The 13,536-nt window shown below is 34.0% G+C and overlaps 2 long non-coding RNA genes across 2 annotated transcripts; one reads left to right on the plus strand and one right to left on the minus strand.

The window, feature by feature from the left end:
* The first annotated feature begins 1,998 nt into the window (after nt 1-1,998).
* Nucleotides 1,999-3,183, plus strand: LOC143200274 (uncharacterized). The gene is made up of 2 exons (XR_013006671.1): nt 1,999-2,146; nt 2,974-3,183. It is a non-coding gene; the product is annotated as an uncharacterized LOC143200274 (long non-coding RNA).
* A 2,902-nt stretch (nt 3,184-6,085) lies between these two features.
* On the minus strand, nt 6,086-12,162 carry LOC143200273 (uncharacterized). The gene is made up of 2 exons (XR_013006670.1): nt 12,032-12,162; nt 6,086-6,311 (listed from the first exon to the last, which is right to left on the minus strand). It is a non-coding gene; the product is annotated as an uncharacterized LOC143200273 (long non-coding RNA).
* Nucleotides 12,163-13,536: the final 1,374 nt, after the last annotated feature.

Raw genomic sequence — 13,536 nt, forward strand, 5'->3', positions numbered from 1 at the left:
GCCTCAGTTTCGGCGATCACCTCTTCATTCGACGAAAATTTCTTGCCAGCGAGCAATTTTTTGAAATCTTAGAACAGTAAATAGTCGCTGTGATCCAGGTCTGGACAATACGGTGGAGTTGCCATCGTTTTCACTGATTTGTGACACGATGCGTTATCTTGGTGAAGTAGCACTATTTTTTCCTTCAAATGCGACCGTTTTTGGCAATTTGGTCTTTCAAACGGTCCAATAACGGTATGTAATAGAAGCTGTTGATATTTATTCTTTTTTGAATATTATTCCATGCGCTTCCCAAAATGCAGACGCCGTAAACTTGCCAACCGACTGTTGCGTTTTCCCACGCTTTGGAGCGGGTTCATCGTGTGGAGTCCATTCGGATGACTGTCGATTGGACTTCGGAGTGACATGATGGAGCTATGTTTCATCCATTGTCACATATCGACGTAAAAATTCGGGTTTATTACGCTTGATCATCTTCAAACACTGCCCCGAATCATCAGTTCGTCGTTGTTTTTGGTCAAAAGTGAGCTCACCCGGCATCTACTTTGCACAGAGCTTTTTCATACCCAAATATGTATGAATGATATTATGTACGACGTACAAGCCAAGTTTTTGCGTCAACTGTGTTTTTTCCAGAAAAACGCAATATTTTATCAACACATGAAATTCTTTTTTATCCGTTATTTTTCACAATAACAAAAGTTACTTCACTCAAAATTCTAGAATTCACAAACTAATGAACGGACATCTGTCAAATTTATATAGGCATCTTTTGAGGCTAACTAAAAAACATATGGATTTATTTACAGTAGCGCCATCTATGTCCACCGAATTTCATTCTTTGACACCAAGGAAATGATTCACCAAACAAGCTTTCCTATGGCATATTAGACCCGCTATTTATGAATATGGAGAGTATTTCAATTTATCTCTTATATTTTCCGCTATAAAGGCATCCGGCTAGAGAGTCATATTGAGATATATATACAGTTCTTATATTCTTTGAATGATTTTTTGAGATTAAGATCTATATTATAAATTAAAATTAAGACTACTATTTCATTAAAAGTTAATTCAGTTTATATACTATCGATTCCATGATCAAGATAATGAATTCATGAAATTTGCGTTCAATTTAAAGCATCAGGACTATCCTTAAATTCTATAATATTATAAGGACGGAAGTTTAAAGGACGAAATCGCCGAAAAAACGGCCGCATTTGAAGAAAAAGAAAGTGCTGTTTCACCAAGACAATAAACCGTGTCAGTAATCCATGAATTGGGCTTCGAATTACTTCCTCATCCACCGTATTCTCCAGATCTGGCCCCCAGCGACTATATACCTGTTCTCAGATCTCAAAAGAATGCTCGCTGGGAAGAAATGTTCATCAAATGAAGTGGTGATCGCCGAAACTGAGGCCTATTTTGAAGCAAAGGACAAATCGTACTACAAACATGGTATCGAAAAGTTGAGGGTCGCTATAATCAGTATATCACGCTTGAATGGAATTATATTGAATAAAAAAAACTAATTTTGCCGAAAAATGTGGTAGGCTCGGGATTTTTCAATTGACCTGTTATACTTCTGAAAGCCACAGAGCGTCCCAGAGGGAGAAAAAAATAGAGCGCGATATCGAATTTATTGACAAACAGTAACTTAATTAAAAAAAAAATTCTTTGTATTTTACTTCCCTACGACTGTGCACGCTCTTGTCTCATGTACTTGCTTTGTAACATTGTAATTTCTCTTGAGGTAGTAATCTGTACAAGCAGATCGATAAACACGAATTCTGAATCCTAGCAACGTATTTGTAATTTTGGAAAATTTATTATCACGAAATACAAAAAAAAAATAACAATGTCGAAGCATACGTTGATCAAATGTTTATATTATTATTGAAGACGGTTTTGTTCTAAATAATCAGAAGTGCTTTCCACAAGTATTGTTAGATAAAAGTCACAAAAAAAGATAGAAAAAATCTATTCTGCGGGTATATATACGCAGCGTTCTTATTCATATCCCAGAATTCAGTTTAACCTGTTACCAGAACAATGCAGATCAAAATCTTGAGACTTCTTCTCTGTATCACCCTTGCGGTGCTATTTTTTGTTCAAGTAGCCCATGGTGCAGCCATCAAAGAAATTGGTAAGTTTATCTCAGCAGAGTATTATATTTTACATTACATTTTTTCAAAACTAATTTAATTTAACATTTTTACTTTGTTGGTTTGTATATTTATTTGACAATATAAGCCTAATTATAAGTTAGTCAGATAGAATATGTTTTCAACTATATATTCTACATATAGGGAATTGAATAACATTTATATTAATTCGAATATAACAAACCGAGTTCTAGTAGAAAAAATAACTTTATTTTTTCGCCACATATTTAGAGATACGTTTAGTACAATATTAATTCATTCTCCTTTTTCTTTTGTGTTAGCAATATACGAGCAAGACGAGAATAATACAACAGTCTGTATTTATCAAATTAATATTAAATATGATTAATTTCGACTCTACAACTTCGTGAGGTTCGATTTGTATCAACCTTTTGATTTTCTGTGCCTTGTCCAGTATATCTGCTGCTGTGTCAGACTCAGTAACCTTTTTCATGTTTTAAGACGAAATCTTGGGAAACTTAGTAGATCCATTTGATTGAAGTTATTCGTTAGTTACGTTGAGATAAGCATTGGTAACTAATGTAAGAACTTTTTTTTGGTAATGTTGGCTTACTAGTGGAATTGATATCAAAGGTCAACTTGGAAGTATACCTTGACTAAAAAGTACAGTTTTTTGATTTTGAGTCTGCTCTACTGAACTTTTTGTTTGACATATTTTAAAAATATATAATAGGAATCGATTTTGGTATTGTAATGAATAGCATTTATAATATTTCTTCTATTTTCAATAGTTTTGGCTGTGTACTGACTATAAACGCAAAAACGATTATACTATTTTCTGTTTCAGAAGATGCGCCATCCTCAGACGATTCTGCGCCTCTCCGTATAACATGCGATGGTCACAATGGAGGTACTACCATTCCCTGTACAGTTCATTGCATGGTAGACGGATATCATTACGGCGTTTGTAAAAATGGCATCTGTCATTGCAAGAATTAATCCTTACGTTACACTAAATTAACTAGAAATTAAGAGAAAATAAATGGACTCATCAATATACCTACATTTATTTCATTAGTTTCCTTTATTTTATTTGTCCTATCGCTATAAGCCAGACAAATAATTTTTAACGAGAGAAAACAGTAACAAAGAGAGATAATTTAATTATATTATGTGTAGACAAACTAAATTCCGACAATTTTAAATATGGTAACTGTAATATACAAATAACACTCTTTTAAGGATAAAAGAATGAATTATAAAAAATAATAAAGATAAATTAAACAAATATTTTATAATTTACAGAAGCTATATATATTTATTTTTTGAAACTTCATTACAACAAATGTACAGAAACAAAGAAATAAAGGGATTAATGTAAGTTAGTCAATCTACCACTGCAAAGTGTGATTATTCGACGACAGTTATAACACTGTTGCTTGTTTTGTGATTGCGGCTGGATAACTGAACAAATATGTAAGTTTGAAAGCTTTCCAGTTTTGTTGCAAGCATTTTGTTCATGTTTTAGCATTGCCTACTTACACAATGAAGTGTTGAATGCCTTAACTTTCGAAGTTCGTACAACATTTTTTTTATAACATCTTTATAAGATACGCTTAGCACAATCTTAATTAATTTATTACTACATTTCATTTGTACTTGGATTAATTCACAAGCAAGAAGAGTGCGAAAAAATGCATTAGTATGTATTCCTCAATTATAAAATTATAATAACATATAGTTATAGTTTACACTAAAGGTATATACTTTATATAAGTTCGTATGGTTTGGCTCGCTTCAATCTCCAGAGATTCTGCGCGATGTCCAGCAGTTGTATTGCTTCCACGTTAGTATGATTTAGTAATCTTCTTTCGTGTTTCAAGGCGAAGTCTTGGATAACTTCGCAAATACATTTGATTTCCAGATCATCGTGCAGTTCTTCATTGGTTACATAGAGAAAGGCATTGGTAAACAATCGAAGAACCTTGTTTTGACTGCGTCGTATGACTAGTTGATTTGAATTTTTTATGAAACCACATATTTGCACCTCATAGATCCAAATTGGCTTTATATATATCAACCTCTTTGATTTTAGATCAAGTTGAGAGTATCTTCCGACTAATCAGTATAGTTATTTTATTTTGGTTCTAATGTGTTTTGCTTTTTGTCTAACATGATGTGTGTACAACATTTGATGAACAAAATATCCACCAATAATAGTATATTTTCAAACAAAACTCTCAGGTAGCTAACAATGTTGCAAACGTTGATGATTCAACCAAAATAATACCTGCGACTGAAATATGCACTGATGATGTTATCACTGATATTGGCTTAAGATAAAGTACAACCCAAAAGAGTCAATATTCATCAGTATCACGTATTAATATAGTGAAGGTAGTACCTCTACAGCCATATCGTAACAAAATATTACATAAAAGAAATATGTTCATCATTTATTTCATGTCATTTTCACCAGCATACCTAAAAACAGAGGAGAAAATAAGCTAAGGAATTTTTTTTATTTTTACAAAAATTTTTTAAAATAATACATATTTTATTCATATGATATACATAATAATCATTGTAAAAACTAAATAAAAATAAACAAAAACCTTATTTACCCCATCCAATAGGTCAATTGAAAAGTTCCCGGCCATAGTAAAACATATTTTTTTTGCAAAATTAGTATTTTTATTCAACATAATTCTCGTCAAGAGTGAGACACTAATTGTAGCGATCCTCCAACTTTTCGATACTATTTGTGTAGTACGATTTGTCCTTTCTTTCTAAATAGGCCTCTGTTTTGGCGATGAATGAAGAGGTGCATTCAACGAAAATTTCTTCCAGTGAGCATTCTTGTGAGATCTAAGAACATGAAATAGTCGTTGTGGGCCAGATCTGAAGAATACGGTGGATGAGGAAGCAATTCGAAGCCCAATTCATGAATTTTTGCCATCGTTTTCATTGACTTGTGATACGGTGCATTGTCTTGGTGAAGCAGCGCTTTTCCTTCAAATGCGGCCGTTTTTCGGCGATTTCGCCCTTCAAACGGTCTAATAGCGCCACGTAATAGTCGCTGTTGATGGTCCTACCTTTTTTAAGGTGGTCAAAGAAAATTATTCCATGCGCATCCCAAAGTACAGACGCCATAACCTTGCCAGCCGACTGTTGCGTTTTCCAACGCTTTGGAGTGGGTTCATCGTGTGCAGTTCACTCGGATTGGACTTTGGAGCGAAATGATGGAGCCATGTTTCATCCATTATCACATATCGATGCAAAAACTCGGGTTTATTACGCTTGATCATCTTCAAACACTGCTCCGAATCAACAACTCGTCGTTGTTTTTGGTCAAAAGTGAGCTCGTGCGGCACCCACTTTACACAGAGTTTTCTCATACCCAAATATTCGTGAATGATATGATGTACACGTTCAGATGATATCTTTAGAGTGTCTGCTATTCAATATCATTTTGTGTATTTTTTTATGTTTTCGTAGGTAACAACTCTTTTTGAGCTGCACTGTCTTCGGTGCTCATTTCACCACGTCTATACTTAACATACCAATCCTTGATGGTTGATTTTCCCCGAGCAGTGTCCGGAAACACGGCATCAAGACTAGTTTTTGTTTCAACTGTATTTTTTCCCATCAAAAAGCATTATTTTATGAACACGCGAAATTCCTTTTTATCCATTTTTTTTAACAAAGTTGCTTCACTCAAAATGCTATAATTCACAGACTAATGATCCAACAGCTGTCAAATTTATACACGCTTCTTTTGACGGTTAGTGCTAACTAAAAAACATATGGATTTGATTCTAATAGCGCCGTCTATGTGTCAGGCCGGGGACTTTTCAATAGACCTGTTAAATCAAAATGCATAAAATATCGACTTTAAAGGAGTCAACGTTGAGAAATGGACATGACATCAGCTCACTCTTTCTTTGGATAGACCCTGTATAAAGGATACATAAATAAAACAAAGGGATTGATTTTTTTCAAATATATTTTGGATTTTTATTGATTTATATATTGTTTCTTATTCCTCTTTACATAAACAGTATTTATCGAAACATCTCTCGTCCGATTGTCTAAAACGGACACAAAATGCAGCACATGTATACAACAATTCTATGAGACGGTCGTCGCATAATTTATTAAAACGGAGCTTAAAATCTATATAATCTGAAACAATAAAAGAAGTAAGGCCTTAAATAGTTCTTCTGTTAAATAATATATAATATAATAACGCATTGGGGAAAAGGAACTTTTATGTGATTCAAGGCAAATTTATTTCTACTGAGAGTGATCATCATGTGATCGAAATTCAACCGCAATGTATTTAATTAATCGTGTTTGTTTCATCGCTTTCAGAACAAGGTTCTTCGAATGATTACCAATGCCTATCGCTACGTAACCAACGAAGAACTGCACGGTAACCTGGAAATCAAATGGATTTGCGAAGTTATCCAAGATTTCGCCTTGAAACACTGAAGAGGATTACTAAATCATACTAACGTGGAAGCAATACAACTGCTGGATAGCGCGCAGTATGTCAGGAAATTGAAGCGAACCAAACCATACGAACCTATTTAAAGTCTATATCTTTAGTGTAAACTATAGATATAGAGGAATACATATTAATGTATTTTCTCGCACTCGTCTTGCTTGTGAATTAATCCAAATACAAATAAAATGTAGTAATAAATTAATTTATAATTAAAATTGTACTAAGCGTATCTAATAAAGATGTTAACAAAAAATATTTGTTTCATAATAGAGTAAAGAGAATAATTTAAAAACGTTATGTTACTAAAATTTGTTTTTACAGTATTTTCAGTGTAAGATCAGAAATGTTTTTAATAAATACATAATAACAATTAAAATAATCAATGTCCGTATATCCTTTCATTAGTCAATCAAATATTGCAGACAAGTCTCTGAGACCATGTCAAAAGTCTCAACATTTTTGACTTTTTTTAGTATGAGATTGTAACAGAACTATGAACAAAATTTGTTTTAACTAGTACATGAATAGGGCCACTTAAAAATGCAAGTAATTTAATCAAAATAAAAAACACTATTTTAGCTATATAGGATTCTTAAATACTAGATTTTCCTAAACATTGTAATACGTTAAAGTAGTAAATCTATGCATTTTTGAAAATACTTTCTTTATATGCTGTACATATTGTAGTAACATGTTGCAAACACATAAATTTGTTACAGTTACAACACGAAAACTGTGTTTTCCTATTTTTTAGTCACTGTTGTGACACAGTTTTAACTTATTTTATACTTATGACATGGGAAAAGGATTATGACTTAAGACAAAATATAATATCACACGGTATCGAATATCTGGTGATAACATGCCAATCAAGAAATGTCCACTGTCAATTATCCGTACCCTCTACCTGAATGGGATCAGGACAAGTTTACTATGGATCCCTTCTCTCGTTGGCATAACGGGAAATGAGCACGCAAATAGTACGGTTAAATCGGCAGCCCCTCCCCATTACGGATGTTTGTGTCCATACCGATCTTATACCATTAGCTTCCTATTTCACAAATAGCGAGGTACAACGTCGTTGGACCCAGGAGGCCAACCACAGCAGACTATTTGAGGTTAAACCTGATTTTTTTCTCCCCTTCCCTTCATCGTCATACTTAGCTCATAGCTTTATACCGACTAAGACTGAATCGTCACTATCGCTTCTCGCACGGTCACTTGACGACTGCAAGCTCGTCTGCTCACTGTGAGATTTGTCACCGTGCCCCTATTTCAGTCTACCACATATTGAACAACTATCCACGGCTCCCCCAGACTAGAATTAACTATGGGCTGCAAAATTTTAAAAATGCCTTAATAGGAAAAAATACAGACAGACTCCTCGAATTTCTGCGAGAAATCGATTTTCTCCATAGAATCTATCGTATACTAAGTTTGGTATTACTGACCAAATAACCATTATCACTTTGGTTCGGGTGCAGATGTGTGCTATCTGGATAGAACCTCTACTTCGTTATGGTTGTATTTATAGTCCTGTATTTGTGTTCCTTTTTGGAATTATATATACACTATTTATGATTTTAACCCCCTTTTTAATTTTATTAATTTTATAGTATAGTCACGAAATGATGAAATCCGTCAAAGCATTAAAAAAAAGAAAGGGTATCCCATCGGCTCGTTGCCGAGTATTTCGAGTAATAGGGTTTCAAGTACCGAGGCTGCTAGACGAAGCCTGTCAGTGGTTTCACCTTATGACCCCTTTAACCGTAATTCGAAATTCAGGTGTTCTCTGGGCATGAGACGTTTCTTATTGGAAGAGTCGTTCCCGCCCCGATATACTGAACCAATCGGAGTTTCTAGGACTAGCCTTGTCCACTACCACCAAGAACCCAAGGGCAATTAAACCTGATGCATCGACAACGAGAAGTAGTGTTGTTAGAAGTATTATAAAATAGGTTTTGATAAAAATATCGAAGAAAACATTTGATAATGAAATCATTGTTAAAAGCATTGATTGAAGAAAGTATTGTTAAACGCATTTGTTGCGACGCAAATTTAATTATTTATATTTGGGGCTGTCGTGTAAATTTAAGTTTAGGTTAATTGTAGAAATATAGGTCGTATAGTTAACAGGTCTAATTTATTAGACCTTTAACTGATGTTCCTAATATTTATAACAAGGGACAGGCATAGTGATATGGATGCAGTTGGCCAACCGAGGTAGGTGCCGAGTAAAGAGAACATGCGTGTTCAACGAAGAAGAGTCCCATCGGCTCGTTTTCGAGTGTTTCGGATAACGGGGGTTCACGTACCGAGGTTGGACGAGTCGTGTCATATCAAGAAAACCAGAAATCGTGGAATTTTAGGGGAATTCCTTAAGAGCCCGAAACGCGTATGTTTCATCAGCGTGGAAAGTTCCTAACTGGAAGATTGTGTCCCGCCCCGATATCCCCAGTCAATCGGGGTACAGAAGAGGTTTCCTTGTACCATCCTTGTCCACCACCCTCAAGAACCCGAGGGAGCAGCTTCGGTGATAAACCACCTGTGCATTGACAACGAGGGGAAGAAAATATTGAATTAATTGAAGAAAACATTGAAATAAGAATCGTTAAAAGTATTAATTAGTAATGTTAACTCGAACCAAGCGCAACCAGTAGAATTCCAGTAGAATATATATATATATATATATATATATATATATATATATATATATATATATATATATATATATAATATTATTAATTTAAATAAAACAATTCGTCTTTGGGCTGAAGAATTTACTGAAAGAAGAGAGAAAATAAAGTGTACTTTATTTCCATTTTGCTAGACATTTGCTTGTCCCTCTTACCGGTCTATCCCCACCACATCTTGCGAACGCAATTTCAAATTTCGTGGCGAACTGCTCATAGCTGCTCGTCTACGTAGGTGCGGATTATCCATCCACTAGCCATTTCTAGCAGAAACTCCCTTCGAAACACATTTTGTGGGTTATTAAGAGCAGTAAATATTAAGAAGGAATCTATTTCGGCGATGTTCAACATTGTATAAAATATTATGAGCCTCTAAATATTCCTGATCTCTCCGCCAAAGATCTTAACATATCAGTCGAGTTGTTCTATTCCGCTCGCTGCAGATAAGTCCAAGCAAAGCACGGATTCCAAAAATATCCGTAGGACCGTTTCATGTGAGTAGTTTTTCTTGACAGAAGTGACATATTCATTAGTGTTCTCAACAGCAATATGAACATAATTGTGTTGTCTACAAAATACTCCCATATTTCTACAGGTTTTTCCAATAACTTTGTTTCCTATGTTGGCCCAGGTAAGCATATTATAAATTTTTTTTCCTTGTCGTTTTGAACCACTGAAGTGTATAGACGAAGAAATTAACAGGTTTACAAAATAACATCATGAAAGGCTGCCTGAACATAAAAATGTCGAATTACCAACAAATCCATTGATCTAATAGCGTTAAGTGTGAAAACTGTGGAATGTTTCAAACTAGTCTATTCAAAACAACAATAAACTCACGTCATCAAGATATTGAATATATTGGCTATGGCAATTTGCAAATTTATTTTAAAGAATGACAATATTCTCCTTCCCAATTTATTTTATTTTAGAAAAAATTCTAGAAAGATATACATACTAGATTTACCGAAAAGACGAATTACCTTGATATTATCCCTATCACAGATCAAATTTGTAAAATGTATAAAAACGGTGAGAATTGTTGGTCTGGAAAGTATCTCTAGAAAAGTTACAGATATACAGCTCCTTGAGAGATGTAGAGAGCTTCATACACTGTTGGAAAACATAGAATTTAAATGCAGTAAAGAAAACCCACGAAGAGTATTAATTGAATAAAGGCGTCGTTTTTAAAAGAATGCATTGTTTAAAAGCCTAATAAAATCAAGGCTCGCTATTTAAATTTGTCTATTTATATGAAACATGAAAATTATACTATTTATGGAAAAATGAAATGGTGTAAAAAGAAACAAAGTTGATAGAAAGTGATGATCTGATTCTTTATTTACTTTATTAATGGATGATTAATTAATTCATTAATTCTCTTTGATTTATGTTATTGTATTAAATAGTTTATTAAAAAAAATACAGGGAACTCATGTCGTCAAGATGTTGAATGTATGATCTATCGCAATTTGTAAATTCGTTTTATTTAATATCACACCAAATTTTCCTTCTTAAGAGTCCGAGCATGCAACTGAATCAATCAATAAAATTCGTCTAGTTGTCAAATATCTGCAAAAGATTTCAGAATATTAATGATTATGATTTTCAACCACTCTATCAAGTTAACAAGTCAATTGAAAAGTCTCCGACCTGACACATAGATGGCGCCACTATAATTAAATCCATATTTTTTTGTTAACCCTAACCATCAAAAGATGCGTATATAAATTAGACAGCTGTCGGATCATTAGTTTGTGAATTACAGCATTTTGAGTGAAGCAACTTTTGTTTTTGTGAAAAAAATGGATAAAAAGGAATTTCGCGTGTTGATAAAATATTGCTTTTTGAAGGGAAAAATTACAGTTGAAGCAAAAACGGCTCGATGCCGAGTTTCTAGATATTGCCCCAGGAAAATCGACCATCAAGGATTGGCATGGTAAGTTTAGATATGATGAATTGAGCACCAAAGACGGTGAACACAGTACACGCTCAACAGTGGTTGGTACCGATGAAAACATTTAAAAAATCCACAAAATGATTTTGAATGACCGTAAATTGAAATTGAATGAAATAGCAGACACTCTAAAGATATCAACTGAACATGTACGTCCTATCATTCACGAATATTTGGGTACAAGAAAGCTCTGTGCAAAGTGGGTGCCGCGCGAGCTCACTTTTGACCAACAACGACGAGTTGACGATTCGGAGCAGTGTTTGAAGATGATCAATTCTCGCTGGGAAGAAATTTTCGTCGAATGTACCTGTTCATTCATCGCCGAAACTGAGACCTATTTAGAAGCAAAGGACAAATCGTACTACAAAAATGGCATCGAAAAGTTGGAGGGTCGCTATAATCAGTGTATCACCCTTGAAGGAAATTATGTTGAATAAAAAAAACTAATTTTGCCAAAAAAAGTGTTTTACCATGGTAGGCCGGGGACTTTTCAATTCACCTGTTAATATTAACATAAATTATTCGTTATAACATTTTTGTTTCATTATTTTATTTGCATAAGAATGTTGTTATATATAAAAGCCAAAATAAACTAACATTTTAACATAAATTTAGATGACGTGAGTTCACTGTTTTTCAGGGTATACTATAAAATATGACTACATAAATGCTATCAAGTAACATATTTATGATTAAACACAAACATACACACAACTAATGTTCATTAATACAGGAATAAACGTACCCTCTGGCGGTTCCCTTAACAAGTCGTCTGGGTGTTTCAAGTGCCTAGGCTGTTTACCCTCAGCTAGGATAACGAGAAATAACAGGATTAGTATTTTGGCGGACATATCACTGGGACCTTTTCGACGTGTCTTCGTCCTAAACGAAATTAAATCAATTTGAGAACGGACAAGTCTCTTTATACTTTCTAGATTCTTAATTGTTCAATGACGCCTTTTATCCGAGGTGAATAGAACGAGTCAGGAGTTCATTGAAAGATAGCGTCAAGTTAATTTTCGCTTGAGCCGAATTAGAGGAAAGAAAAATAAGCCGTTAGTTTTATAGACGAAGTAGTAGTTAGTCGATGGTATACATATAATACAAAAATTGTAATGTCCAAATGTTCATTAAATCATACTTGACAATATCAGAATCAGTTGATATATTTTATTAGTCGAATAAAGGAGGCATGAATAAACATAGAATAACAAAAATATAGATTCACATTAATACGATTTTACTACAGTCTCTACAAAGTTGTTGTGAACATACGTCATCAATATGTTTAATGTATTGCCTGTCGCAATTTGTAAATTCGTTTTAGAGTCAGACAATATTTTCCTTCTCATTTTATTCTAGTTAAAAAGAAATAAGATGTTGTCTGATACTTTCGATCACGTAAATGAACCAGGCACCAGGCTATCAAAGTCGTCCAATTGTTAAACGTATGCAAAAATGTTTAAAACATTAGTGATAAGAGGTTATAAAACAGCCAACGTTTTCTTAACACTTTGCTTGTTTTGATAAATTTCAAATAGCTGCTTATTATTACTCTGATTAAAAATGCCGATGTCACAGGAAAAGAAGAAGAAGAACACAGAAGAAGACAGAACAGATTGACACTCTTATTAGTTACTTCAAACAGGAACTAGATAGTGGAGGCCAACTCTAACTATAAAATTCGTTGCAAATTGGTGCAAGCATTGTTACTATTATATACCAACAAATCAATTGAAAAGTCCCAGGCCCGACACATAGATGACGCTACTAGAATTAAATCCGTATGTTTTTTAGTTAGCCCTAACCCTCAAAAGATGCGAGTGTGAATTTGACAGCTGTAAGATCCTTAGTTTGTAAATTTTGTTATTGTGAAAAAAAAACGAATAAAAATGAATTTCGCGTGTTGATAAAATATTGTTTTTTGAAGGGAAAAAGGAAAATATACAGTTGAAGCAAAAACTTGGCTTGATGCCTAGTTCCCGGACACTGCACCAGGAAAATCAACCATCAAGGATTGGTATGCTAAGTTTAGACGTGGTGAAATTAGCACCGAAGACGGTGAACGCAGTGGACTCCCAAAAGAGATTGTTACCAACGAAAACATTTAAAAAATCCACAAAACGATGTTGAATGACCGTAAATTGAGAACAAAAACAAAGACGGGTTAATGATTCGGAGCAGTGTTTGAAGATGATCAAGCGTAATAAACCCAAGTTTTTGCGTCGATATATGACAATGGATGAAACA

Source organism: Rhynchophorus ferrugineus, unplaced genomic scaffold, assembly GCF_030347505.1.
Source record: "Rhynchophorus ferrugineus isolate W39M unplaced genomic scaffold, kcgeb_rfMv2 rfM7, whole genome shotgun sequence".
Taxonomy (NCBI): domain Eukaryota; kingdom Metazoa; phylum Arthropoda; class Insecta; order Coleoptera; family Curculionidae; genus Rhynchophorus; species Rhynchophorus ferrugineus.